At 41.7% G+C, this 25,610-nt stretch overlaps 1 protein-coding gene across 1 annotated transcript in view; it reads left to right on the forward strand.

Annotated features, from left to right (window-relative positions):
• LOC307127360 (uncharacterized protein) overlaps positions 1-25,610 on the forward strand; it is an 866,317-nt gene that overhangs the window by 556,937 nt on the left and 283,770 nt on the right. The window lies entirely within an intron of this gene.

Here is a 25,610-nt window from a genome sequence, read left to right on the forward strand (position 1 = left end):
TTAACGTCAACAGAGACATTAAATTATTTAATGTTAATGTCTCAATTTAAATGCAAATCACTGCCTTATGGCCTCATACAGTGTGCTGTAAAGTTCAAATCTGCAGCTTATTGGTGCGCACATCCTCTGAATGGATGGTTTATACATTCTACAGTGTTTAATGAAATCGAGATTGTAAATATGTATGATTTGACATTTAATATTTGTTAATTGTATATAGTTGTAGTATATTCCATTTTGTACATGCAGCCCAGTATGTTTTCAGTATGAGAGCACATGTTCACTCGCACACATTCAATGATTATATGTATGTAATTCAGTCTCAAAATTATGTGTGTAATTGCTGCACTGGTTATTGGGCCACACATTTTCTCATTTAAAGTTCGAGTGGCCAAAGACTCTCCAAGGATCACAGATGGAGAATTGCAGAAATTAGTTGAGTCTTCGGGTCAGAAAGCCAAAAAAAAAATCAAACAGCACCTACATTTGTTTGGGAGGGTTTCAAGAAAAATCCTTTCTCTCTCTCATCCAAAAACAAACTCCAACATTTTCAGTTGTCAGATACAACTGGAAATTAAAAAGGGACCTGTTCTGTGGTCAGATTAAACTAAAAAAAGAGCTTTTTGGCAACAAACCCACCAGATGGAGATTAAAAAGTGCCCAATTCCCACGGTTAAATATACTAGTGAATATTTAATGTTGTGGGCTTATTTTTTTGATGGAAGTCATCGACATCTTGTTCAGATACATGGTATCGTGGATTCTAGCAAATACCAACAGATCAAAATATCGAAACCTGACGGCCTCTGCTAGAAATGTTATAATGGGTCGTGGTTGGATCTTCCATCAGGACAATGACATTAAAACAAAACATTAAAATCAACACATAAATGGGTCACTGAGCACAAAATGAAGCTTCTGCCATGGCTGTCCTAGTTCCTGACCTGAACTCTATAGAAAAAGAATGGGTTGAACTGAAGATGAAATCAACTCAATTTGAGTCAATTTTTACACTCCTGGGCCCGTATTCATAAAGAATCTTAATGCAAAGAGTAGCTCCTAGTGACAAAATTCTAAGAAAATTCTTAGAAATGTGGGCGTTTACTCTTAAAATTAACAAAAAAATCCTAGTAAAGAAAAAAGTAATTCAGAAAGCATCTTAACCCTTAAAAGAGGTCTTAAGGTCAAATTTGTTAGGAGCACGGACGAGGACTTTTAAGAGGCTTAAGAGTTTCTTTAGCAGCGGAGAAAATGGCAGAAAGACGAAGAGGGAGAAGAAATGTGTTGCAGACAATGGATAACAGTGACTTAATAAGACGCTATAGATTAGATCGTGCAGGGATCATGTTTGTTGCATTAAATCCAACTTTCAAACCACCAATTAAATAGACATGCAGCAATCAGTGTAATTGGAAAGAGTGGAACAATGTGAATTATTCTAAGTCAATCAAATACCTTATAGGAAATTAACAGCATGGTAAATAATAAAAGGATTTATATACACTGAAAAAAATGATTTGTTGAATTTACTAAAAAATGTTATCGTAAGTGGTCGCAATCAATTTATTTGATCTCAATTTAAACAAAAACACATGCAATTCCCATAAAACCAATTCATTTTTTAAAATTAAAATCAAAAAACTAAATTTAAATTATTTAAACGAGCACAAATTAATTATGCTTAATTAAATTTTTCAGTGTACATATATATAATGTGTGTGTGTATGTGTGTGTGTGTGTGTGAGTGAGAGAGAACGGTAAAATAGGACAATTTGCGCTTGTAAATTCAAAGTGAAGGCTTAGAATAGACCCTATATTTAAAAGCACTCCTTTTCCCCCTTTTTGGACAACCAACCAATCACAGTCTTCAAAAGACTGTGTCATACGTAGCAACGGGGTCAGCCCCGCCTCTTCACTAAGATAAAAGTTTTTGTATTTTCCTTGCTCAGAGTTGCTCTCAGATCGGTCCCGAGTAGCTCTTAAGCTAAGACTCCTACGTAAAAGTTTTTAAGCTAAATTAGGAGTTTTCTGAGAGGACTCTTAGAATCTTTATGAATACAGGCCCTGAAATGTATATATGACATTTGGAGTTAAATTTTCGAGTTAAAATAACATTTTCGAAAGTGTGAAATATGTACATTACTCACAGAGTACATTTTTAACACTTTAAGAGTTTATTCGTAAATCCAGCAGATGTGTCACACACACTTCTGTGGGATTTATGAATAAACAAAGAAAGATCATGACTGTAATATTGTATAGCCTACATGTATACTATAGTTTTTCCTGGAACTCAAAGTTCCACGTACGTATAGCCGCAACCTTGTCTCTGTCTGTGTGTGTGTGTGTGTGTGTGTGTGTGTAGGGTGGGTGGCTTGTGGGCTAATATAGGTCAGCATCTGCTATAATACGTGTAATCAGCAGCTTTAAACTTTATGTAAATTGACATGACTTTATAAATATTTAAAGAGGTGATGTCAAAGACAAAAGGAAGAAGGAAACGTAGGTGAAATTATTCACCAATGGAGTCTGCAGCATATACTTTATTCCTGGGCATAGTGGAATAAACTCTTAAAACAATTCAACCCGCATGAGAACCCTTTTAACCCCAGTGCTCAGCTAGTGTCCAAGATCAGGTCCAGTTGTTATTCTGTGATGTTGCTTATGGCTTGTTTCATTCATTCATTAATTAATTAATTCATTCATTCATTCATTCATTCATTCATTTTTTTTTATTTTAACGTTATTATTGTATTTAAAAAATATATAGAATAGAAACAGAATAAAAAGAAATATAAAAAAGAAAGAAAAAAAACTTTTTAATCACACAATTTACAAGAGAGTCACAGTTTAATTATGATGAGTCTGTGTGTTGATTGGCTGTTACAGAACTGGGTCAGGGATCAGGATGCGCAGTGAGGTTTTGCCCCAGAATAAAAATTCATAACATCCTTTTATGAGCACGCAAAAAGCACATGCTTTAGTCCCTCCATAGGGCAAATGGTAATTACTCGCTCACTTGTACATGTAGCCCAACTGAGCTGCCGTAAGAATATGGCATCCTTAACAGTTACAGATTGACTTTATAATTTAGGTCAATGTTACGCCTATGGCAGGCACAACAAAGCTGCCCACTTCCAGCCTCTTTAAACAACATGTTTTCAGGTTTATTTTAAGAAAGTCAAATGGCTGACATTTTGCTTTCTTTTGCCAATGGAAATAATAGTATAGCATAGTGAGACATCACACTGGCTGACTTGTTGCAATGCTAAGAAGAAATCATTGTGTACAGTTGACTGAGTTATTAAAGGCCCACTGAAGTGCCTTGAAACATGTAGTTTTATTCAATGTGTTGACGTCATTTCGACTGCAGACAGGGTGGGACATATCGAACAGCTCCTCCCCTTTTGAAAACATCCAATAGCGTTTCATTTATATCTATTGAGCTTGGCAAAGCCGCAGTTTCCTCCTAATCTTTAACCGTTTTTCCTCCTAATCTCTTCCATATCGCTTTAAAAAATAGCATTCTGTGTAGAATTCAAAAGGGTCTGATACGTTTTCTGCTCCGACTCGTGCAAATGATCCGCTATGTGCTCTCGTGTCTCTGGTCCGGAGCAGATTGTGAGTGCACTGCGGCGGTTCGCATGACACAAACGTGAAAACAGAAATTAATTAGCCCAAAAGCATATTTACACTGTTTGAATCACTCCCTATCCCTTATATATTGCACTATGGCTAACATATTCATACTAAAAGCCAAAAAAATTCATTTTAAACTTCCCTTATCCACCTGTCACTCGAAGTGGCCACGCCCTTAATTATGCAGAACTTTAAGGCTTTATATAATGTAAACGAATGAGTTATAAAAAATTTCACCCCCTCTCACAGTTGTCATGAAGGGCAAAATTAGACGTATAGACCAAAACCACAATTTTTACCAGGCTGTAAACATGTTTTAATCTGCTTTAAAGTTGGGCATTTTAACATGGAGCTCAATGAGATTCTGCTCCCTTCTGGAGCCGGTCCCTAGCCAGTCGATGAATTGCAGTATATGTCACTTCCATATTGGCTTCAAGAGAAACTGCGGGAGGTTGCCGCTTGGTTTCCCCTGAGAAACTTTGCGTTCACTCGCAAAACCTTTGCTTTGCTCGGAAACGAGCCTGGAAACGAGCTTGCGTTCTTGGCGGAACGCAAACATTTTGCCAGCGAATGCAAAAGTTTCTCAAGGGAACGCAAAACATTTGCATGAGAACGCAAAAGCATTGACACATTGATTTTTTCCTCCTATCTCATAATGTTTTCCTTCACCATGTCCCTTTAGGGCAGGGGTAGGGAACGTTGATCCTGGAGAGCCACAGCCCTGCAGAGTTTAGCTCCAACCCTGAAAAAAACCCTCACCTGCCTGTAACTTTAGTAATCCTGAAGACCTTGATTAGCTTCAGGTGTGTTTAATTAGGGTTGGATCTAAACTCTGCAGGGCTGTGGCTCTCCAGGATCAACGTTCCCTACCCCTGCTTTAGGGGCTCTGTAGCTACTAATGTGTCTGTGTATTAAAAATATGCCAGTTAATGTACAAAAACAATAGGCCATAGACTGAAATGACAAAAAAAAAGCAAGGCATCAGGCATCAATATATACATAATTGTCATTTTCTTCTTTGTTAAGCAAAGTTAAATCTTTTTTTTTATTTTGGTAGTTTGTTCCAATATTTGTAATTAATTGTCAAATTGTAAAAAATTTTGTTAATATGTTGGTTTATTGTTGCCAGGATTGAACTGAATTCAGCACACTTCTGATTGTTGGATTATTTATCTGTAGCTGATGCTTAATAACCGATGCAGCACAAACCATAGCAAATCTTCATGTATTAGCATTAGAGTATGAAGGAAGGATTTGCTTTCATTTGATTTGCCGACATTTGGTGTGCATACTTATTCCATATTTTTCCATATCTTTTTCTACATATTACCCAATTTTCTATCTAAAATTCTAAAAAGGCTTAAATAAAAAAGAAGCGAATAAGTAAAGAAATAAACAACAAAGCACAAAAATAGGGGAAACATAACATCTATCAAAAGGGAGATGTGTTCCTTAAATTTGGGCTTGGAATAATCTTGGAATTATTACTCTGCCAAGTTTTGGTTTAAGGCACACTCAAGTGTATATAACTTATAAGAAGTATTCAGTATCTTTAAGCTTTGTTTACACCTACTTGCTTCACTATCTTGGAAACTGTTACGTAAGTAACATATCAACAGTGATATCTTCAAATTGCCAAGCCTTTCCAGCTGGCCTTTATTCCTCTCATGTGTGACTGAAACACAAAGCAATTAAATAGCAGACTTACCAACCAAGCAGAATGGCATGAAACTGTTGTCTAAGTGTTTGTATTTCTGCCAAGTTTAAAGGCGTATCAGACGACAAAGTGAGCTTATTGCTCATCTTTAGGCAACGGCTTCAAAGAAGCACAATGGATGGTACATTTATTCCAATTCATGCAGTGAAAAAGTGTGTGGCATAAAGAAGCTGTAGAGGCTGTGAAGACAATTTAAGGCTCTGGGCTCATTTCAGAGGCACAGCTTTCAGCTGTCAGCAAATTCTGATTGATCTCACAACTCAAGCCTCAGCTTCCATTCCTGTCTTAACTTTTAGTGTAAATAATTGCTCATTTTTAACAGTAGACCACAGGCTAGTTTACTGAGGGTTCCATGCTTTGATGACAAGTGTTTTAGACATTTTGTCTCAGTTTCAGATTGATTTATGATGTTACAAACCTTTTCATTCATTCCCTAAATGTGATATGGATGAGAGGTGGATTGGTTTCTGCACAAACACTGAATTTAGATTAATGCTATTATGACTAAGATTTGTGTGTGTGTGTGTGTGTGTGTGTGTGTGTGTGTGTGTGTGTGTGTGTCAATTTGAGGAATAATGCCAAATATACACGGCAAATGTGATTCTGAAATGGCACAGGACGGTTTAATGCTGCTCAGAGGTGGCATAAATGCATTTACACAGAAATTATAACTACACTTTTATACTAAGGGTGGAAGGATGTCAGAGCAGGCATAATTTAGTCAGACTTATAGCATTACATCTTTTTATACAGAATTTTGAACAGGAGCCTTAACTTAGCTGTGTAAAGATATCTATGTAACATGTAAGATTTTTCGATTAAAATATCAAAAAAACACTACAATGTTATATATTTTGTTGACTTGTGTACTTACATTATCCCAAATGTTTACAAGAAATGTTTAAATCCAGAGAATTGTGCAATTTTAACCAGGACACGGACCATGTCCGTGCGTTGCCTATTAATTACATACCCGTGTTACCCTCAATTTCCATGGAAACACCAAAGATTAATATATTATGTGTTTTATTAGACAGGTAAGCAACTGTTTGGATACATTCATCGACAGAAAACGTTATGACAACACTGATGATAGAACATACCATAGAACATAGATGTACAAACCCTTCACTAGAAATGATCCTGAGCTGTGAAGGCCTCACATAAGGAAAAAAGAAAACATTAATAAGATATATACAGTACCGTAATCAGAGAAATTCTGTCCAGACAGAATTCTTGGAGGCTAGTTTTCACTATAGTTTTCTAGGTAAGAACTATTTTTATCCCAATAGGGTTAACAGCTTTCACTTTGCTGTCATGAAACAATATGGTTCCACAAGTTGATACAATACAATTTTTATAAACAATAGCCCACTTGAGCAACCGATCATTGAATTTTAATAGGATTGAAATGGTTTCCATGACATGCCATGTTTAGCTTCAAGTAACAGCACTTAAATGTCTTGTTTCTTGGCTGAAAATGCTCTGCCCTGGGCATATTGTCCATTTGTCCATAATGCAGTTATTATTCTCTGTCTCTCAGAAGACAGTCTAAAAAGATTAAACCATAAGTATAAGTCCATTTATATCATAAATCCTTTTAAATGTAATGCCAGACAGACTCATAGACTGGTTATATTTGATTATGGTCTAAACTTTTGTTCCATTTCACTGTTAATGTCTTTTGAAATAAAGCCGTGAGCGTAATTGGACACTAAGCTGTTTTGTGTGAAATTTCATGGGCGAAGGGCAAATGGCTGTTGTCAAGTTGGCTTCTCAATGCCTTTCCACTTCAGTGTGTTTTAAATGACTCTGATGCTGCGCTGGCATCTAGCTGACAGTGAAAGGAAGCCAATGTCTGAAACAAATGAGGAAATTAGTTTTTAATAATTCAGGGTTAATCATCCATTCAACAGGCCCCACTTCACTGCATGTCAACTATATTGACATTCATGCTGCCAGTACATTTCTCTTCACTGAATGTAAGATAAGGAAAAATGTTTTTCTTTAGCTTGTCAAAAATACATTTCTGAAATTAATTACAGACAAAGCTATGAATTCAAATGAAGTTTAGTGGGTTCCTTGGATGTGTGCCATATAAATGAACGTGTCAAGAGGTTTTAGTGATTTACATTTAGGGATGACTGATCTATAATATATATAAAATGATACTGATGGTTTACAGTAAAATCAGTACTGACCCTTCTAAAAAAAAAATGAATAAAAGTTGCATATAAAATAGGAAAAAAAGGATACGCAACATGCATTCTCATTGGTCCACATAAATAATAATATTTGACATTTTATAATGTTTTAATATATGATTATCAAGACTGTGTATTTTGAAAATAAATTCAAAGATATATTTGATCTGTTTCGTGAGTTATTGTGCATATCCCTTCACAAACATCATGGAGGGAAAATAAATTCAGATCCCTATTTATATTTATATCTGAGAATGTGAGCTGTGGAAATTTAAATCAGCCACAAAAATATTTTGGAAAAGGGGTGTTTCAGCCCATTTTGTTGATTTTCAGCTCAATTAGAATGGTTTAACAGCTCTTTTCCAGAGTGTGAAAAGAAGCCGGAAGTTTCGCCGTAAATTTGTGTAAACTGTAATTTCATCTATAAACGACATCTGTTTAGTCAGGGTGTTTAGTCCATGCTGATCATACAGCCAGTTTCAGTCGTCTGTCATCTGAGGGAGGCTCCAGGCCTCTGCCTGGTATTTCTGGATTAAACAGGGCTATTAAAAATTCAAGTGTGAAATGGAAAAATTATCTGGCTCCCGTTTCCTCAACATGCCCTCGGACCTACGACATGGGTGACGGCTTATCATTAATTTATGGCATATTAGCCAAAGAAATGAGAATCGGCCATGCAAAGTAAAGCAAGGATCATCCTCTTGTGAGAGGCAATGTGGAAAGCGTCCCGAGACGCTGCTTATAGAGCGAGACAGTGCTTTTGCAGGTCTGTCCGTTACACCAACTCTCATCTTTTCTTCATTGTTGATCTCAACAATCCCTCACAGGTGAGAAAGTGTTAATACAGAGAAGACGCACTTTCCACAAATATGGTACACTTTTGTGTCCATTTTGTCTTTTCAAGCTCAACCTTTCGGTCCTTATTACAAGTTTGTTACTTTAAACCCTGTTACCCATTGTGGCATTTTTTTATTTTATTTAATTAATTTTGACTATTTAATTTTGATGGTTATTTAATGTCTGTTGTTGTAATGTAACAAAATAACACAAATTTGGTAACAGGGTTGCAAAAATGGAAATAAAGAGTATAAGAGTTAATGTTTTGAAGGTTAAGTACCCAGCTAACAAAAATATGTTCTAAAACCTTTTGTTTCTAATATTTCCATTAATTTATTAATGTCTAATGCTATTTCATGCATTCTGACTAATTTACACTGTTAAAGAAGGGGGTGGAACACTCAGTTTCAGTTAATCTCATGTCAATCTTGAGTACACTCTAAAAAATCCTGGATTAAAAATAACCCAAGTTGGGTTGAAAATGGACTAACCCAGCAACTGGGTTGTTTTAACCCAGCGGTTGGGTTAAATGCTTAAAACAACCCAATCGCTGGGTTAAAACAACCCAATTACTGGGTTAGTCCATTTTCAATCCAACTTGGGTTATTTTTAATCCAGAATTTTTTAGAGTGTACCAAGAGTAGTACTGCATCCTTCATATCTCCAAAAAGTATTTAGTTTTATTATATTTATAAAAGAAAGATACGCTGTACAGAGTCTTTCCGAATAAAGCAGAGTGGCTGGAGGCGTACCGTGTGGGCGGAGCTAAAGAATAACGCGTCTGAAAGATGTGACATCCTTAAGTGTGGGGAAAAAACGTTATCCTAAATAAACCATGGCTATCAATCAGATTCAGACATTCATATATACAATCTGATCCGGAGGTTGAAATTGAACAGGAGCAGCAACAACGATGACTACAGCAGGACGTCTCTATGTGGTATGTACTGTAACTGTATATATTTGCTTAGTGTCTTGTCATGCACAAGTTTTACAACCTTTGTGTGTGTTTACACATGGTTTATGAGGACATAATTTGGTTTATGGGCTATTGTATGCGATTTAATGATAGCAGTAGCAAGCGGAACGGTTTTGCACGTCAGACTAGTGCGTATTTACATAGAAAAACAATGGAATTGTTGCGCATTTGAATGAACGTGTCGATAGCAACACAAAGACATTTGAAGCAGTTTTACTCACCGCCTGCTTCCAATGCATGACCGTGAACCCGTGAACCCCGCTGGGACCACTCCATCTTTCAGCATTAGAAGACCTACAAATCTGGCGTCGAACTGGGCCTTGTTAATAACCATCGTTGCCAAAATGCAGGGAACAAACAAAACATTTGCACAACTCTGTTGCTGCTCCGGAAAAACAAACTCCATCCACTGTCCCATTAACGCTGGTTTCTTTGGGAAGCTGTACAGCGTTGTCTTGCCCTAACAACCAAAAACACTTTTCTTTGGTGACACTTCTTTGGTTGATTTCATGAAGTCCTGTGACTGTAGTGCAACCGGCTTCCCTAAAGCCAAGCACAGCGCGTTAATGGGTTTGCGTTTGCTCTCTTGCTCTAGTCACGCGCACCCTTCCAGGAGAAGAGCCCAGGAAAAAAGTTTAAAAAGCCTTTAACAGTGTAAAAAGCTCAGTATGCATGAAACAGCATTTCACTTTGATCCATATCCTTATAATTTGTTTTTAGACCACGAAATCAACAATGTCACTAAAGAAGTGTGTTTATTGGTTGTGAGGGAAAGATAACCTTGTTCAGCTTTCCAAATAACCCAACATTAAGAAAACAGTGGATGCAGTCTGTTTTTCCGGAGCAGCAACGGAGTTCTGCAAGTGTGTTTGTTGATTTGTTGATTTCCATGTTTTCAGAAAGAATCAGTAAAGCGTATCTGTCTTTTATAAATATGATAAAACTAAGTGTGTCATGTACCCTTTTTGTTATGAAAACGGTAATTCTGAATGTTCGCTGGACATTAAAAAAGTCAATTTTTTTAAATGTTTTAAAAACCTTTTTTTCTTGGTTATGCAAATGTTTAAGGAACATTCCGTTTTATCATTTTGCAAACATCATGGCAATGTTACATTTGATTGTTCTCTGAACATTCTGAAACAAGTAGAAATGCTTTAGAAATGTTAAAAGAACATCCAAAAACGTTCCATGAAAATGTACAAAAATGTTCTGAGAACATTCTCTGCATGAGACATTCTTTCACTGACCATTTGTAGAAAATGAAAAGACCTTTTCAGGTCTTATTTTGTACCCTGCTCGTGGAAAGTACAAGCACTTTTACGGGCAGAAAATAAGTCATTTGTATTGATTTCACAAAGTACGCTTGAACAATTGTCAAATGTTTAAGCTCAAAACTCTGCAGGGTATTAAATCCAGCTGACACTTGAGTGCATAACACTTTACATTACAGTTCTGGTTGAGGGAACTGACCCACGTCTGTTTTGTTACTGTTCTCTAATTAAAAGTTAAAATGCAAATGAAGGCAGAGGAAGTGTGGGAATGATGTGATGTCACTATACTATAGGATGTCATATAGCTAATGGCTTCACTCTTTGCGGGCATTGCACCTGTTGTAGAACAGATTCGATTTCAATGTTTTGTTCAGTTTCCCCCGATTTTTGCTGCAGCCCGAAACTAGTTTTCTCATAATTTTTCCTATTATCTAATCTCTTAGTGGGTGCGCTCTGGGTTCATGTGACAGGCATCTGTGAGGAAGTGGAGTCAGTCATTAGTGAAAGCGAGGCACTTATGAATTATGCTCTTTGTTTGAGTGCTTGCCTGGGGGACACACGGCACAGCGATTGAACGGCAATCACGGGCAAAGAGCAATTCAAGTTCAGAGGTCAACTAAAAGATTGTTTACATCTTTGGAGTTAAGTTCTTTTGTTCTTGTACTTTGTTTTACTTTTATTTATACTTTTGGTGTCTTTTTACCACATTTTTATCACATTGCCACACTGAGACAATACAAAGAAAGACGAGAGAAGAGAGAGGGGATCAGGATGGGAACACTGAATATATGCTGAAGCACATCAACACTCCTATTGTAAGTTTTTATGATTTTTGTTCATTGTGTCCCGTTTTCTGTGGTCACACAGTTGTGTTATCTCTCAGTGGCTGCATGTGTCATGTTTAGTGTGAGCACGCAAGGCTTTGTTTTGGGTGTTTCTACGTGCCATGTGTTCCGGTTGTCTAAATCCCACCCTTCTTGTTACCTGATTTTTTGTTTATTTGCCTCACCTGCTCTCCCTCATTACCCTCCTCATTTCATCTCCTATTTTTTCTACTTGTGTTCTCAGCCCTGTGTCAATTTGTCATTGAATCTATCCCTCGTGTGTGGCCTGGTCTTGTCCTGCCCTTATGAAAAATACTTCAAGTTCATTTTTTTAGGTACACTTAAGTAACATCACTGAAGATGTGTCCCAGCGCATCCTAGGATGTATGTTTGACATATCGAGACTGGCTCAGCCACTGACAACCAGGAATAGACTGGTTGACAACCGAGAATAGATTGGTGACTACTGGAGAAGCCCAACCTGCTTCTTTCGAGAGGAGGAACCCCATAAAGCTACAGATTCACCTACAGCATCATACCACGAGGGGAGCCAGAGAGGGGGGAGGATGAGCACCCCAATTGGATGGACCTAATGATGACGACAAGGCAAGGTGCATTTGCTGTAAGGCCTGAAAGAATGAGTGTGGCCTTGAAATCCATATGGCCAAGATGAAATGCATGGTGCAGGAGAGCATAGCGCAACGCATAGAAGTTACTTCTGGTGAGACGCAGGAGGGGCCCGGCCTGGAGACACCCCTCAGTGCCCAGAACCTCCAAGCACAAAACTCTTCGGCTCCAGACAAAGTAGTTCAGCACCATCAGATCAAGTGGCCTGCGGCAAACCAGCACAAACTATGACAGTTTGATGAGGATGCGGCAAGAATTATCACTGCCACAGCAAAGAGATAAACGGCTTCAGATGGTGACCACCATCATGGTCAGTTTTGCGACAGAGAGGACAAGAGTGCAAGACCAGAAAACCAAACTACACCATGAACTGAAGGGCAGGCAAGATCCACCAGCTGCAACAAGAGCTTCGAGCTTTGGCAAGACAGTTCGAGGCAACAACTGAGGAGGAGAAATCACCACTCGCAGAGATCTGTCACAGCATTAGGAAGGAACTCGTGACCCTGCACCTTGACCTTGACAAGGTGTACAAGCATTGCCCTGAGCTGCTCAAAATCATGTGGAAGATCTTGCATGGGCACAGTGGCAGACCAGTGGAGGCATGCGGAGGGGGTCTGGATACCAAAGGAGGACAACTCAACCAAACTGGAGCAGTTCAGATCCATCTTGCTTCTCAGCATGGAAGGGAAGATCTTCTTCAATGTCCCAGCCCGACGGATGACAGACTTCCTCCTCAAGAATGGCTACATCGACACCTCTGTGCAGAAAGGTGGTATTCCAGGAGTACCAGGTTGCCTAGAACACACCGGTGTTGTCATGCAGCTGATCTGAGAGGCTCGCGAAGGAAAGGAAGACCTTGTGGTGCTTTGGCTTGACCTTGCCAACTCATATGGCTCCATTCCCCACAAGCTCGTTGAGACGACCCTGGATCGCCACCACATACCGAGTAAGATAAAAGATCTCCTCCTGAACTACTACAGGGACTTCAGGCTTAGAGTCTCTTCGGGGAACTTAACATCAGAATAGAACCGGCTTGAAAAGGGGATCATAACTGGGTGTACCATCTCAGTTATACTCTTTGGCCTTGCTATGAATATGGTGGTTAAGGCTGCAGAAGTTGAGTGCAGAGGCCCTCTGTCCAAGTCTGGCATCCGACAGCCTCCTATTAGAGCCTTTATGGATGACCTCACTGTAACCACACCATCAGTACCAGGAGGCCGGTGGATACTCCAGGGCCTGGAAAAACGTATATCCTGGGCAAGGATTGTCACAGACACTTCAGGTTCCACCCTTCACCAATCACAGCGCACTCCATCCCCAGAATACTGATCACTATCACCTGCACCTCATCATGGCACTCATCACCAGCACCATAAGAAGCACACGCACACAGCACTCCACGTCCGGTCTCGTTCGCATATACTGCTACCTATGCTTACCTCAAGGACTCTCCTATCGATACTACCTGTCTCCAGCGTGTATCCCTCCTTCCGTGTTTCCTGTCTGCTGTGTGGGTGTGTTCCTGTCCGTCCCTCCGACCTCCAGCGATCTCCAGCGATCTCCAGTCTCCAGCAATCTCCAGGCTCCAGCGTCATTCTACCTTCTATGCAAAAGACAGTAACTCTCTCACTCATATCACCTTCCTAACTACCATCAACCGCTTAACTCACCTGCTCCACTTCCCATGGTCTACTGTGGTCAATAAACTACCATTCCTGTTAACACCTGTGTCTGCCTCCTGTCTACATGTAACAAGGATGAGTGTCAAGCCTAACAAGTCCATGTCCATGGAGCTGAACATGGGGAAGGTGGTGGACAAGTTCCACTTCCAGGTGGATGGTATTGTAATTCCATTGATCACTGAGAAACCTGTCAGAAGCCTTGGCAAGGTCTTACCTTGAGTCATCTGGCCTCTACTGGTGTATGAGGTAACCTTGACAACAGTGGAGACCATGGAGAAGAAGGTCGGTAGCTAAATCCATAGGTGGGTGGGATTGTCACGCAGCTTAGCAGTGCAGCACTCTATGGAAAGAGAAACAAGCTCCAGTTCCCGTTTAACAGCCTCGGCGAGGAGTGAGACACAAGGCTTTGGTGGGCACTGTAGCTACGGGCTCAATACTACTTGGGACTAAATTGGCCCACTTTTTTTTGTTTAGTGTGGTTCGCTTTCACACGGCCCTTTTTGCAAGTGAAACACAATTTATAAACAAACCCACATGTGTGCTAAGGTCATCCATTCATTGGACATTTTATATATATATATATATATATATATATATATATATATATATATATATATATATATATATATATATATAGATTGTTAATTCAATAAAGTAGCCACACGCATTTAAAAATCTACAAAATAACAAAGTGAAAATAAAGTGGCATTTTGGGGTTATTGAAACAACAGTTACCATGGTGAATACCAAGATGAACTGTTTATGAATCATATGACTGCTCCTGATAAACGGAATGAACATCATACCTGCATGCAAATCCATCCTAGCTAACACACCTTGTACAAGTTACGTGATTTATTGGTACTTACTAATTGACAACTTAATGTTGCATGCTCGTGGTTTCTCTTGCGCTTTAAATATGAAAGGATATACAACGCGCGCTGCCGCATTTGCGCGTGCAGTTGAAGAGTGCACACTACAAGTGCAGTATAACAGCTGACGGAGAGCGCATGCTCTTATGTGCACCTACCATGGCATGCTGACAGTTGCACTGCGCAAAAGACAGATTAGGTACAGAGTTCGTTTGGAAACGGACCAAGACCACCTCTTCAGCTGGGTCTCGGTACGGTTGTTTGGTCCACACCCGAGTGCGATTGCTGTATTCATAACTTCCCAAAAGATCCACACCAAGGGGGGGAAACAAACTTGAGTTCGATTCAATCGAACCAAACAAGACAGGTGTGAATACACTCTTAAAGGTATACTAATAGTTTACTAGTCAAATACTTAGTATACTTAGTACACAAAGTATACTCTCAGTAAACTACTAGTTTAGTAGTTTCATACTGCAAGTATCCTTGTAAGCTTTAAATGAACAAAACATTATACTTATAGTTTTCTATTTATGCCTATATATTACTACAATGTTCCCATTTAGGTATTCATTTTTTATACTTGAAATATACCTTTAACTGTACTTTAAATATCTCAATTTTAAAAACATTTTATTCTAGCTTCATGTTTTCTTTTTTTATCAGCACTTGAATGTGGGTAAGTTTCATAAAAAACAAACAAACACAAAAAAAAAGCTGAGAAAAACGAATTTTTCTCAAAGACTACGTCTAGATCGGATTCAGAAGGATGATCAAAACACAAATTGAGTAAATCAAGTCCATCAACACCCCCAGAGCTTAACCATTACTGGGTTGACATTTCATTTGATAACGTTAGGCAGTTTTTACTTATGCTGTTCAATGTTTGATGATCAAGTTATTTTACATTTGCAATCTTCTATCACTTGTTTCTGCTTCTACTTCGCCTGTGTTTTGATCGGGAGATTCTGTACAATTTCAGAAGATGTGTAATAGCTACCGTATACAGTGAAAACATGGATAGCTGGAAAAGTCAGTCAGTATCGGGGAAAGAGAAAATTGGATTCAAAGTAAATATGTGCTATGTGCACTCTCAGTGGACAAGTTTACACAAAATTCAGATACTCAGACATATCTGTTTTCTTTATAAATCAATATTTTCAAACAATGTAAGTTTATAAGACAGTAGCCTATGTACTATGTGAAAAAAGTATTTAAAGGTGCGGTATGTAGGATTGACAGCTAGTAGTCGAAATATATACAGCAGTCTAAATTCTAAATATTGGAGATTGTTGTTTCCCCCGCTCCTCCTCCTCAGACTTGATGCTCACGCAGGTTGCCAGCTTGAGGACACGCAACAGGAGCAAGCGCAATTGACAATGAAAGCCACACTGCAAGTTGATGAGTTGATTTCTCCATGTTTTAATATGCTCTCGTTCATAGAGATTTTTTAGATGGATGCTGATGCTTTTTAGGTGTCACGGTGGTTGCAGGAAGGCAGACACAGACGAAGATAATAAATCCAAAATGACAGGTTTAATGGTAATAGAAGCAAACAGATGATCAGGGAGCAACACACACTTACTAAGACGGAAAACGGACAAGAAAGACTGAAATGGAAGAACTTATAGAGGAACACAAACAAGATAACAAGCAAACACAGCTGAACAGAATGAACTAATAACGAAGGTAACCATGGTAACAAAGGAGTGGCGGGAAACTGAACAAAGGAGCGCATGAACGAATCAGAATACAAACAGAAAGCCCAAATACAAACAGACATGTGACATTAGGTTGGGTAGAATCTGCAATCTCTGACCCAGTTTGTTTGCTGGCGTCCATGGCTGCTGCAATACGCTGTGTTTTCCGCCTACTGGCAACCTGAGGTGTCAAGATACTATTGGGTAAAAGCGTGCAGTTTTGCATAGACCAAAACAAAAACAGACATTCCGACACTGAACACACATTTCAAAGTAGAATAACTGGCAGTAGCATAGTTTTCTGAGAAACAAGTCGGTGAATTTAGCATGTTTCCTAAATATCTGAAAATATATTATGGTATTTGTATGCTTTAGAAAAGTGAAAAACGTCTCGGGTTATGACTATAACCCTTGTTCCCCGAGAAGGGAACTCGAACTGCGTCATCGTGACGACACTTTGGGGAACGCCCCTCGCGTAAAGCGTCTGAAGAAACTGTAGAATCAGCCCAATCCGATTGGTGTTGCGTGATGACGTAGTATGTGACGGCATACCCGGAAGATACAAAGAGACGTCTGAACGAAACAGAGATAGCGTTCTTTGCGATGAAGCGAGCGCTCTGATGATTGGGTGGACACGAGACGCAGTGTCTCGTTCCCTTCTCGGGGAACAAGGGTTATAGTCACAACCCGAGACGTTCCCCTTCGAGGAAACTCGAACTGCGTCATCGTGACGACACTTTGGGAAACGAGTACCAACTATCCCGCACCAATCATACCCACCCTAGTGTGAAGCTGGAGACCAGGCACAACTAGGGGGCGAGCACTCTCGCGCCAGGCGTCTCAGGGAGATGCAGACTATAAAAACGGATGAAGGTGTGAGGGGTGGCCCACCCCGCCGCCTCGCAGATCTCCTGCATAGAGGCTCCAGAAAGGAGGGCCACAGAGGAGGCCATGCTCCTAGTAGAGTGGGCCCTCACGGCTAAAGGTGAAGGCAAGTTGCGCACCTGATAAGCCATGGCTATAGCCTGGACAATCCAACTACTGATCATCTGTTTGGACGCAGGCAGCCCCTTCTTGGGTGAGCCAAAACACACCAACAACTGGTCTGACCTTCTCCACTGAGCAGACTTCTCCAAATAGCTCCTCAATGCCCGCACGGGGTAGAGGAGGTGAAGTCGGCTCTCTTCCGCCGTCACGTGAGGTGGAGGATGGAATGCCTGGAGAACCACTGACCTTGCCCTGTTAGAAGGCACCTTGGGCACGTAGCCCTGGCTGGGATGCAAGATGGCTTTAACCATGCCAGGGGCAAACTCCAGGCAAGTCGGCGTGATCGCCAAGGCCTGGAGGTCCCCCACTCTCCTCAGAGAAGTGATGGCAAGGAGAAAAGCCACCTTGAAGGTCAGTATTCTCGCCTCAGCCGACTCCAGCGGCTCAAAGGGGGCCTCAGCCAACCCCTCGAGCACCACTGCCAGGTCCCAGGTTGGGACCCTGGAATGAGCCGCAGGCCTCATCCTCCGAGCCCCACGGAGGAATCGTACAACCAGATGGTGCCTTCCCAATGTCGCATCACCTAAAGGTGCGTGGAAAGCCCCAATGGCAGCCACATACACCTTAAGTGTGGACGGGGAAAGACCGGCGGAGAAGCGGTCTTGAAGGAACTCCAGCACTGAAGCCACCGGGCAGTTAACTGGGTTCACCTCCCGCTCTCTACACCAAGTGGAAAATACATTCCACTTTTGGCTGTACAACCTCCTCGTGGATGGAGCTCTGGAACTGAGTAGGGTCTCCACGACACCCGCCGACAGGCCCTCTGCTAGGAACTGAGCCCCCTCAGGGGCCAGACCCAGAGATCCCATACCTCTGGCCGGGGGTAGAAAATCGTACCCCTGGCCTGAGACAGCAGGTCCCTCCTCAGAGGGACCTGCCACGGGGGACCGTCCAGCAGGTCGATGATGTCGGAGAACCATACTCGAGTGGGCCACCGGGGTGCTACTAAGAGAAGGCTGACGCCCTCCCGGCGGACACGTTCCAGAACTCCCGGGAGCAGAGCAATCGGGGGAAAAGCGTACAGACGCAACCTCGGCCACGTCTGTGCCATGGCATCCAGCCCCAGTGGGGCCGGATGAGTGAGGGAGAACCACAGCGGGCAGTGGGACGTCTCTTGAGACGCAAATAGATCCACTTCCACCGGGCCCAACCGCCCGCACATAGCCTCCACCACCTCGGGGTGGAGTCGCCATTCCCCGGGCCTCAGCCCCTGCCTCGACAGGATGTCTGCTCCCTGATTTTGGTCCCCGAGGATGTACATCGCCCTGAGGGATGACAACTTCCCCTGGGACCATAGAAGGACCTGATGCGCCAGTCTGCAAAGAGGGCGCGAACTCAGGCCCCCCTGGTGGTTTAGATACGATACTGCCGACATGTTGTCGGATCGTATCAGGACATGGTGGCCGCGGAGGTCTGGGAGAAAGCTCCTCAGAGCCTTGTAGACCGCCAGCATTTCCAGGCAATAGATATGCCAGGAAGAATGCCGGGTCCCCCACAGACCCCTGGAAAAGCGGCCTTCCATGACCGCGCCCCAACCAGTGAGGGAAGCGTCTGTTGAAACGGACTTCCGGCAACACGATGCTCCCAACACTGGCCCTTGGGACAGGAACCAAGGTTTCTTCCACATGACGAGGGAACGAAGGCATCTGCGCGTCACCCTGATCATGCGGAAAGGATTCCCCTTGGGGGAAAACCCCTTGGTTCTCAGCCACCACTGGAGGGGTCTCATTTAGAGCAGACCGAACGGAATCACGTTGGCTGCCGCTGCCATGAGACCCAGCAGTCTCTGAAACTGCTTCACAGTGAGGCTGCGGCCCAGTTTCACTCTCGAGACCATCGCCAGTATGGACTCCATGCGTGCGGGGGACAGCTGTGCCCGCATCAGCGTTGAATCCCATACAACCCCCAGGAACGTAGTCCTCTGGGAGGGCGTCAACACGCTCTTCTTCGTGTTGAGTCTGAGACCCAAGCACCTTATGTGGGCTAGAACGACATCTCGATGACGAACCGCCATATCGTACGACTGAGCCAAAATCAGCCAGTCGTCGATATAATTGAGTATACGGATGCCCTGGAGTCTCAACGGAGCCAGTGCTGCATCCATACACTTCGTGAAGGTGCGAGGGGAGAGAGCTAGGCCGAAAGGAAGAACCCGATACTGGTACGCTTCGGCCCCGAAAGCGAACCGCAGGAACTTCCTGTGAGCTGGAAGGATGGAGATATGGAAGTATGCGTCCTTCAGATCTATTGTGACGAACCAGTCCTCGAACTGGATCTGAGTCATGATGGCTGGAATTGTGAGCATCCTGAACCTGTATCTCCTCAGAGACCGGTTCAGATGCCTGAGATCTAAAATTGGACGCAACCCCCCATCCTTCTTGGGAACTATGAAGTACCGGCTGTAGAACCCGGACTCCCTGTCTGGTGGAGGAATTTATTCTATAGCCTCCTTGACCAGCAGAGAGTGTACTTCTTGCTCCATCACCCGCACCTGCTCGGGACCGACCACAGTCCGAACCACCCCGTTGAATTTCGGGGGAGGGAAACCGAACTGCAGTCTGTAACCCCGTTCCACAGTACGCAGGGCCCACGCAGATATACCCGGAAGGCATGACCATGCGCCGAGATAATCTACTAAGGGAACTAGCCTCTCGAGGCCAGCCTCGGGTGTTAATCGAGCCTCTACCCCAACTCCCTGAAGCGGCTGACCGGCAGGGTGCCGTCGGGGAAGAGGTCCGTAGGGCGCACGCGGCTGCTGAACTGTCGCAAGTCCTAATGGAGGCGACTGGTTCAGTGCGCGCGCGCGCGCGCGCGCGCGCAGGGAATCGATGCGGCCCGAAGCGTCTTGGACAGCGGGAGCGCAGCAACGATTCCCCGAGAGTCCCAGAGTGGGAACGACCTCGATCACTCCACCCCGTGCCTCAACAGACGCAGGCCCAGAACCGCGTGGCTCACGAGGCTGACCGGTCTCCTCAAAGACGGCCAGCCGCGAGCGCAGCACCCTCAGCGGCAGCAGTTCACAATCACCACAAGCCGCCCCCTCAAGAGCGGCCTGGGCGTGCTGCACGCCGAGACACTGCACACAAAGCTGATGTGTGTCCGTGCCCGTAATGTAGCGCGGACACAGGTGCACACACAGCCTGAAACGCTCGCTCGCCATAATACACTTTAAACACTTTGTTTCACGTTGCAACAATACCTTCAGACTGAACAAACAGAGTGCTCACGCTGAAGAGCAAAAAAGCTATCTCTGTTTCGTTCAGACGTCTCTTTGTATCTTCCGGGTATGCCGTCACATACTACGTCATCACGCAACACCAATCGGATTGGGCTGATTCTACAGTTTCTTCAGACGCTTTACGCGAGGGGCGTTCCCCAAAGTGTCGTCACGATGACGCAGTTCGAGTTCCCTCGAAGGGGAACTTACATACAGCACCTTTAATAGGCTACTCAATTAACAGAGTAGATAAAATTACAAACCAAGAATACTTAATTATACTTTGAGGCTTATATCTTGATCAAAAGAGTACAAGTGTAGGCCAAATATACGTAGACTTTTCTGTGAGTATAAGTCAAGTATACTTCAAGTCAAGTACATTAAAGTAGATTGAAAGTATACTTTCTTATTTTAAGTTTAAAAGAAGTATACTAATAGGACATGAATAAACTTCTTTTTCGTAAGGGTGGTCCTGTTTTGCATTGCCTTGTCCTGCCAAGTCCAGCTCCCATGTTTTTTTCCTGACATGGTGGTTTTTGTTTGTTTTGTTTTATTTTATTTTTTCTAATAAATAAAGTCAGCTGATTCATTTTACAGGTATAAAGCCTAATATTATACGAATGATTAATGTGTTTACTGTTTTCACACCTGGTCTGTTACAATAGCATAGGCCACGTACACATCGCAGTCTCTCCTCATCTGGGAATCAGATATTTCAAACCCAGAAAATTGCACCTCTGTGTAAATCGGTTTACATAATATTTAGATGATAGGCAAAGCTATTATTAGGCAAAGTGAAACCACAAAGAAAGGGAAACATTTCATTTTTAGCCTTGGTAACAATGTGATTTGTATTTAAATGACTCTGTTTTAATTAACATATTTTCATGATTAAGAACAAACACACCATAAAGTGATTTTCTATCATTTTTAATCAGACACCAATCATGGATTTCACTCCCGAAACTTTGCACAGTGTACAAGGCATAATTAGTTTTAAGTGCACAATTTTCTGATGCTCAAAATACAAATGATTTCCACCGAAGTGTTTTCCTACCAAAAAAATTCTGGTTTGCCGAAATGCACAATGGAGTAGTGGAGTGTTTGGTTGCACCATTGATTTATTTATTTTTTAACAAATGTCATGCCCCTAATCAATCTGTCCATTCAAAATATGTGAATTAATTATGACCATACAAAATGTTCTTAGAAAATGCTCCACAACAACAGATTATGAGATGCAGTTATTAAGCAGCTGCAAAGATCATTATCTCAGCACGCTTTTGCTTCCAAAGAAATGGCGTTGCTTCTCATCACTGGATCTGTTTGGAATGTGCGAGTGTTGAATGTTGCAAACAACAGATTTTAATGTCATACAAAAATTGCAGCCACTTGAATCATGCTGCTCTCGCAACTTTGTGAAAGATGTGATTTTTCATTTGTTTTGATCAGCCAGGAAAGAAAGAGGAAACTGGAAAGCACAATAACAACCCAGCCTTGGAAAATTGAAGCTTGGCACTTCTGACAAGTTGTAACAGAAAGAGATAAATCTGTCACTTTGAATGAAAAATTTCTGCCCAGATATACACTGAACGATACTAGCCAGGGAAAAGCAGATGAAGAATCAGGTACACTACTGAGGCGTAACCCGTAGATATGGTTGAAAGGTACAAGAGCGGTTTATTCCTGTTATGTGTGATGAAGAGAGCGAAGGATTTGAAGAAAAAAAAAAGGCCTTGGGTCTCTTTAACTTTAAATGCTCACTCAAGCTATTTTTTGAGTTTTATGAGTAATACTTCTTCTGAGAGAACTGTCCCTTTAAAACACAGAGAGAGAAACAGGCTTTCAATGAGTTCTTGTGATATTTTATGAATGAACAACAATTACAAAAAATGACACTCTGCATGAAAGGAGCGAGTTTTGTGAGGGCCTGGGGCACCTGCATCTTGTTGCAATTGTAAAAAAAAAAAAAAAAAAAAGACAAGAAAAAGAAAAAGACAAAGAAAAAAGAAATTACATCACAAATATAAACAATAAAGTTGCAACGTTGCAATTACAAAAATGAATATGCCATTTGTGTGATAGTTAGCAAACAAGTCAACATTATACTATAACAATACATTATCAAGGTTTTCAGTGAAATTGAAAAGGCATTTTCAGGTTTAGTTCAATTAAAACGAACCCTGATGTGATTGCTCTGTTGGTGCAATTTATTTGAATAAGTATGCCATCTGAACCCTGGTGTGCACCAAACAAGTCCGCTGAAAAGCTTCCAAACAAACTCTGGTGCGGTTCGAATGATATATGAATGCAACATCGACCAAACATGCAAACGAACCAAAGACAGGAAGATGAGACCCTATAAAGGACAAAATACTCACCCATGTTTTCATAAAAGCAGACCCATCAGGTTATTAACATATCCCTTTATCTTTAGGTTCGGTATCTTTAGGTTCAGTGATAAAAATGCCGATCTGAACGCTAAGCCAAACAAATAAACCAAGCGAACCGAACTACAAGTGTGAACATACCCTAAGTGTGAATGCTGCCTTGGTGCACACCAAACAAGCGGATTGAGACGGTGGATCCTAAAAAGGATTCAATCGTCAATCATACCTGTTTTTTCTCATCATAGGACCTACATTGCCCATTAGAGTTCGGTACAGGCATCAGAACCACCATAACCTTGCCGCAGATCTTCGTTTGTGCGTTGAACAAAAAAAAATATCGGGGGGAGGGGGGCGGGAGAATTGTGAAAATTGATCATTACATATTGGCCCAATAAATGACTTCCAAATAATTATCCCCATGTAAAAAGTTGCATTGTACTAATAGCTTAAGGTCTTCACTCAAAATTAAAATTGTATATTCACCAAACATATTTAATTGTGCTCAGTCAATCTATGAAGTCGAAGTGAAAAATCCATGTTGGATGAACAAGTCCTATGTCCGAAAAACTGTATAGGCCTGCACAAAATGCGCTTGAGGAAAACCGTTCGTGTGGAGATTTCAAATGCGAGCGCGAGCAGACTGCAGAGCCAAACCAGCCGGTGCTGAAGACCGAAACAAACATTCCCAAGAGAATAGAGATATTCATCATCACAAGACGTTGGGGAATATTGAGCACTGACATTATTCTCCAGAGTTTTGCTTCATGACTATGGGGTTCCCTTTGTACCAAAAATAAGTTGACTGATTTGTACTTTGTACTATACATTTGTTCTTGTCAACAGTCATTGCATATGTAACCCCTCCTGTTCGAACCACCCGCTCCAAGTGGGACTCGAACCCGGGTCTGCCGGCATGAGAGTCAGACGCTCTAACAAGGAGGCTAAAGGCTGCAACCCCTAGGGTCAATCGCTAGAGTGTCTCTTGAGATCAGAGGAGTGAGGTTTACTCGACTACTAGCTGGCCTCTGTTACACCTACTTGTTTAGATAAATTAGAATATGTTTATATGTATGCTCTCTGTTTATGTCGTCTTACTATGTAGTCCTTACTGTATTGTCCCTACTTTTTTATGGGGTTCCATTTGTGCCAAAAATAGGGTTGGGAACCGAGAACCGGTTCTTATGCAGAACCGATACTGATTTTTGAAAAATACCAGAACCGCGCGAAATTCCTAAGTTTCGGTTCCGAAAACGGTTCTCGTGCAATGTGTGTGTGAAGCGCTGGTAGCGTATCCTTTAACCCTTTAAGACCTAAGGGTATTTTTACAATTAATTTTCCGCCTGGTGTTATTTACTAAAAAAGCTTGTAAAACATCAACCCTGTTGTGCACAGACAATTGACACACCTCTTTTTTTTCAAGACAAGTTGCTCTGTCAGTATATTTGTGTTGCATTGATGTCACCTGAATGTAAAATAAGTTATGGGACCATAAAGACAAATGAAAACATAAAACGGAAATTGAATCACTCAAATATTTATTGAAAACACACACAAATAAATAAAAGCTAAGCATATTTCCTCTGGAAAACAGTTTGTTCAAGTCTTTGGAGTCCTGGAACTCAGGAATAAACATGAGAACTTATACAGAACCAAAACTATTTACATTTTTCCAAAAAAAGTCCAGGCGCTTTTGGCCTCTTTGGATTTTGGATATTTACTGGTGCCAAGCCTCAAAACAGTTCCTATCAGGAACTTCTCCTCAAACTTTCTCCTCAAACTTTCTCCACAAAACTACTAAAAACTGCAGCGCGTCTCTCTCTCTCTCATCCAAAATGGCAGCTAGCATCGCGCTAGCGGCAAAAATAACGGAAAATGTATAAATTATGGACATCAAGTGGATAAATCTTGGATGTAAGCGTTTTGATTTATTGCTGAACAACTCCAAAAAGATGCACATGTTCCAGGCTGGATAGAAAACCTTCTGTAAAGGCTACAAAGACACCAAAGACACCCCCGTGATGGCTAGCTCGTTAGCTTTCTGCTGGAAAAAACGGTAAGAAAATCGATAAAAGTTTCATGAAATAATATAAATATTTATCGGAGGTGCCGTGTGACGTCGTGGGCGATGCCGTCGGGCTCTGAGGGTTAATAGCGAGCGACAGCTCACCTCATCATGAATATTAATTACGTTGCCTGCCGCTTTCAGGAGTGTAACCAATTAACGCAGTTCAGCACTGAAAGCCCTCGCACTACACATTCACGGTTTTGCGTCAGATATTTTTGCATGGTGAAGAGAAAGTCACAAGTATGTAGACATCTCAAGTCTCCCGGAAGTTCCGGGAGTCTCCCGCATATTGATAGTGGCTCCCTGATGCCCGCAAATTAGTTAAATTCTCCCGCAATCTAGAGCAAGCGAGCAAGAGCGCGCATGCGAGACACAGACTGTGTACGCACGCACGGCAGAGAGGGAGAGAGAGCGAGAGACCTTGCGTGTGTGTGCTAGTGTGCCCCTAATGAAGCGCATGTAAGACAGAGAGCATCCTGATTGGCCTGTTTCGGTAAGTCAACCAATCAATTGTCAGTGTGGGCGGGCTAAAACTAATT

This window comes from Gobio gobio (assembly GCF_949357685.1).
Source record: "Gobio gobio genome assembly, chromosome: 6".
NCBI lineage: Eukaryota > Metazoa > Chordata > Actinopteri > Cypriniformes > Gobionidae > Gobio > Gobio gobio.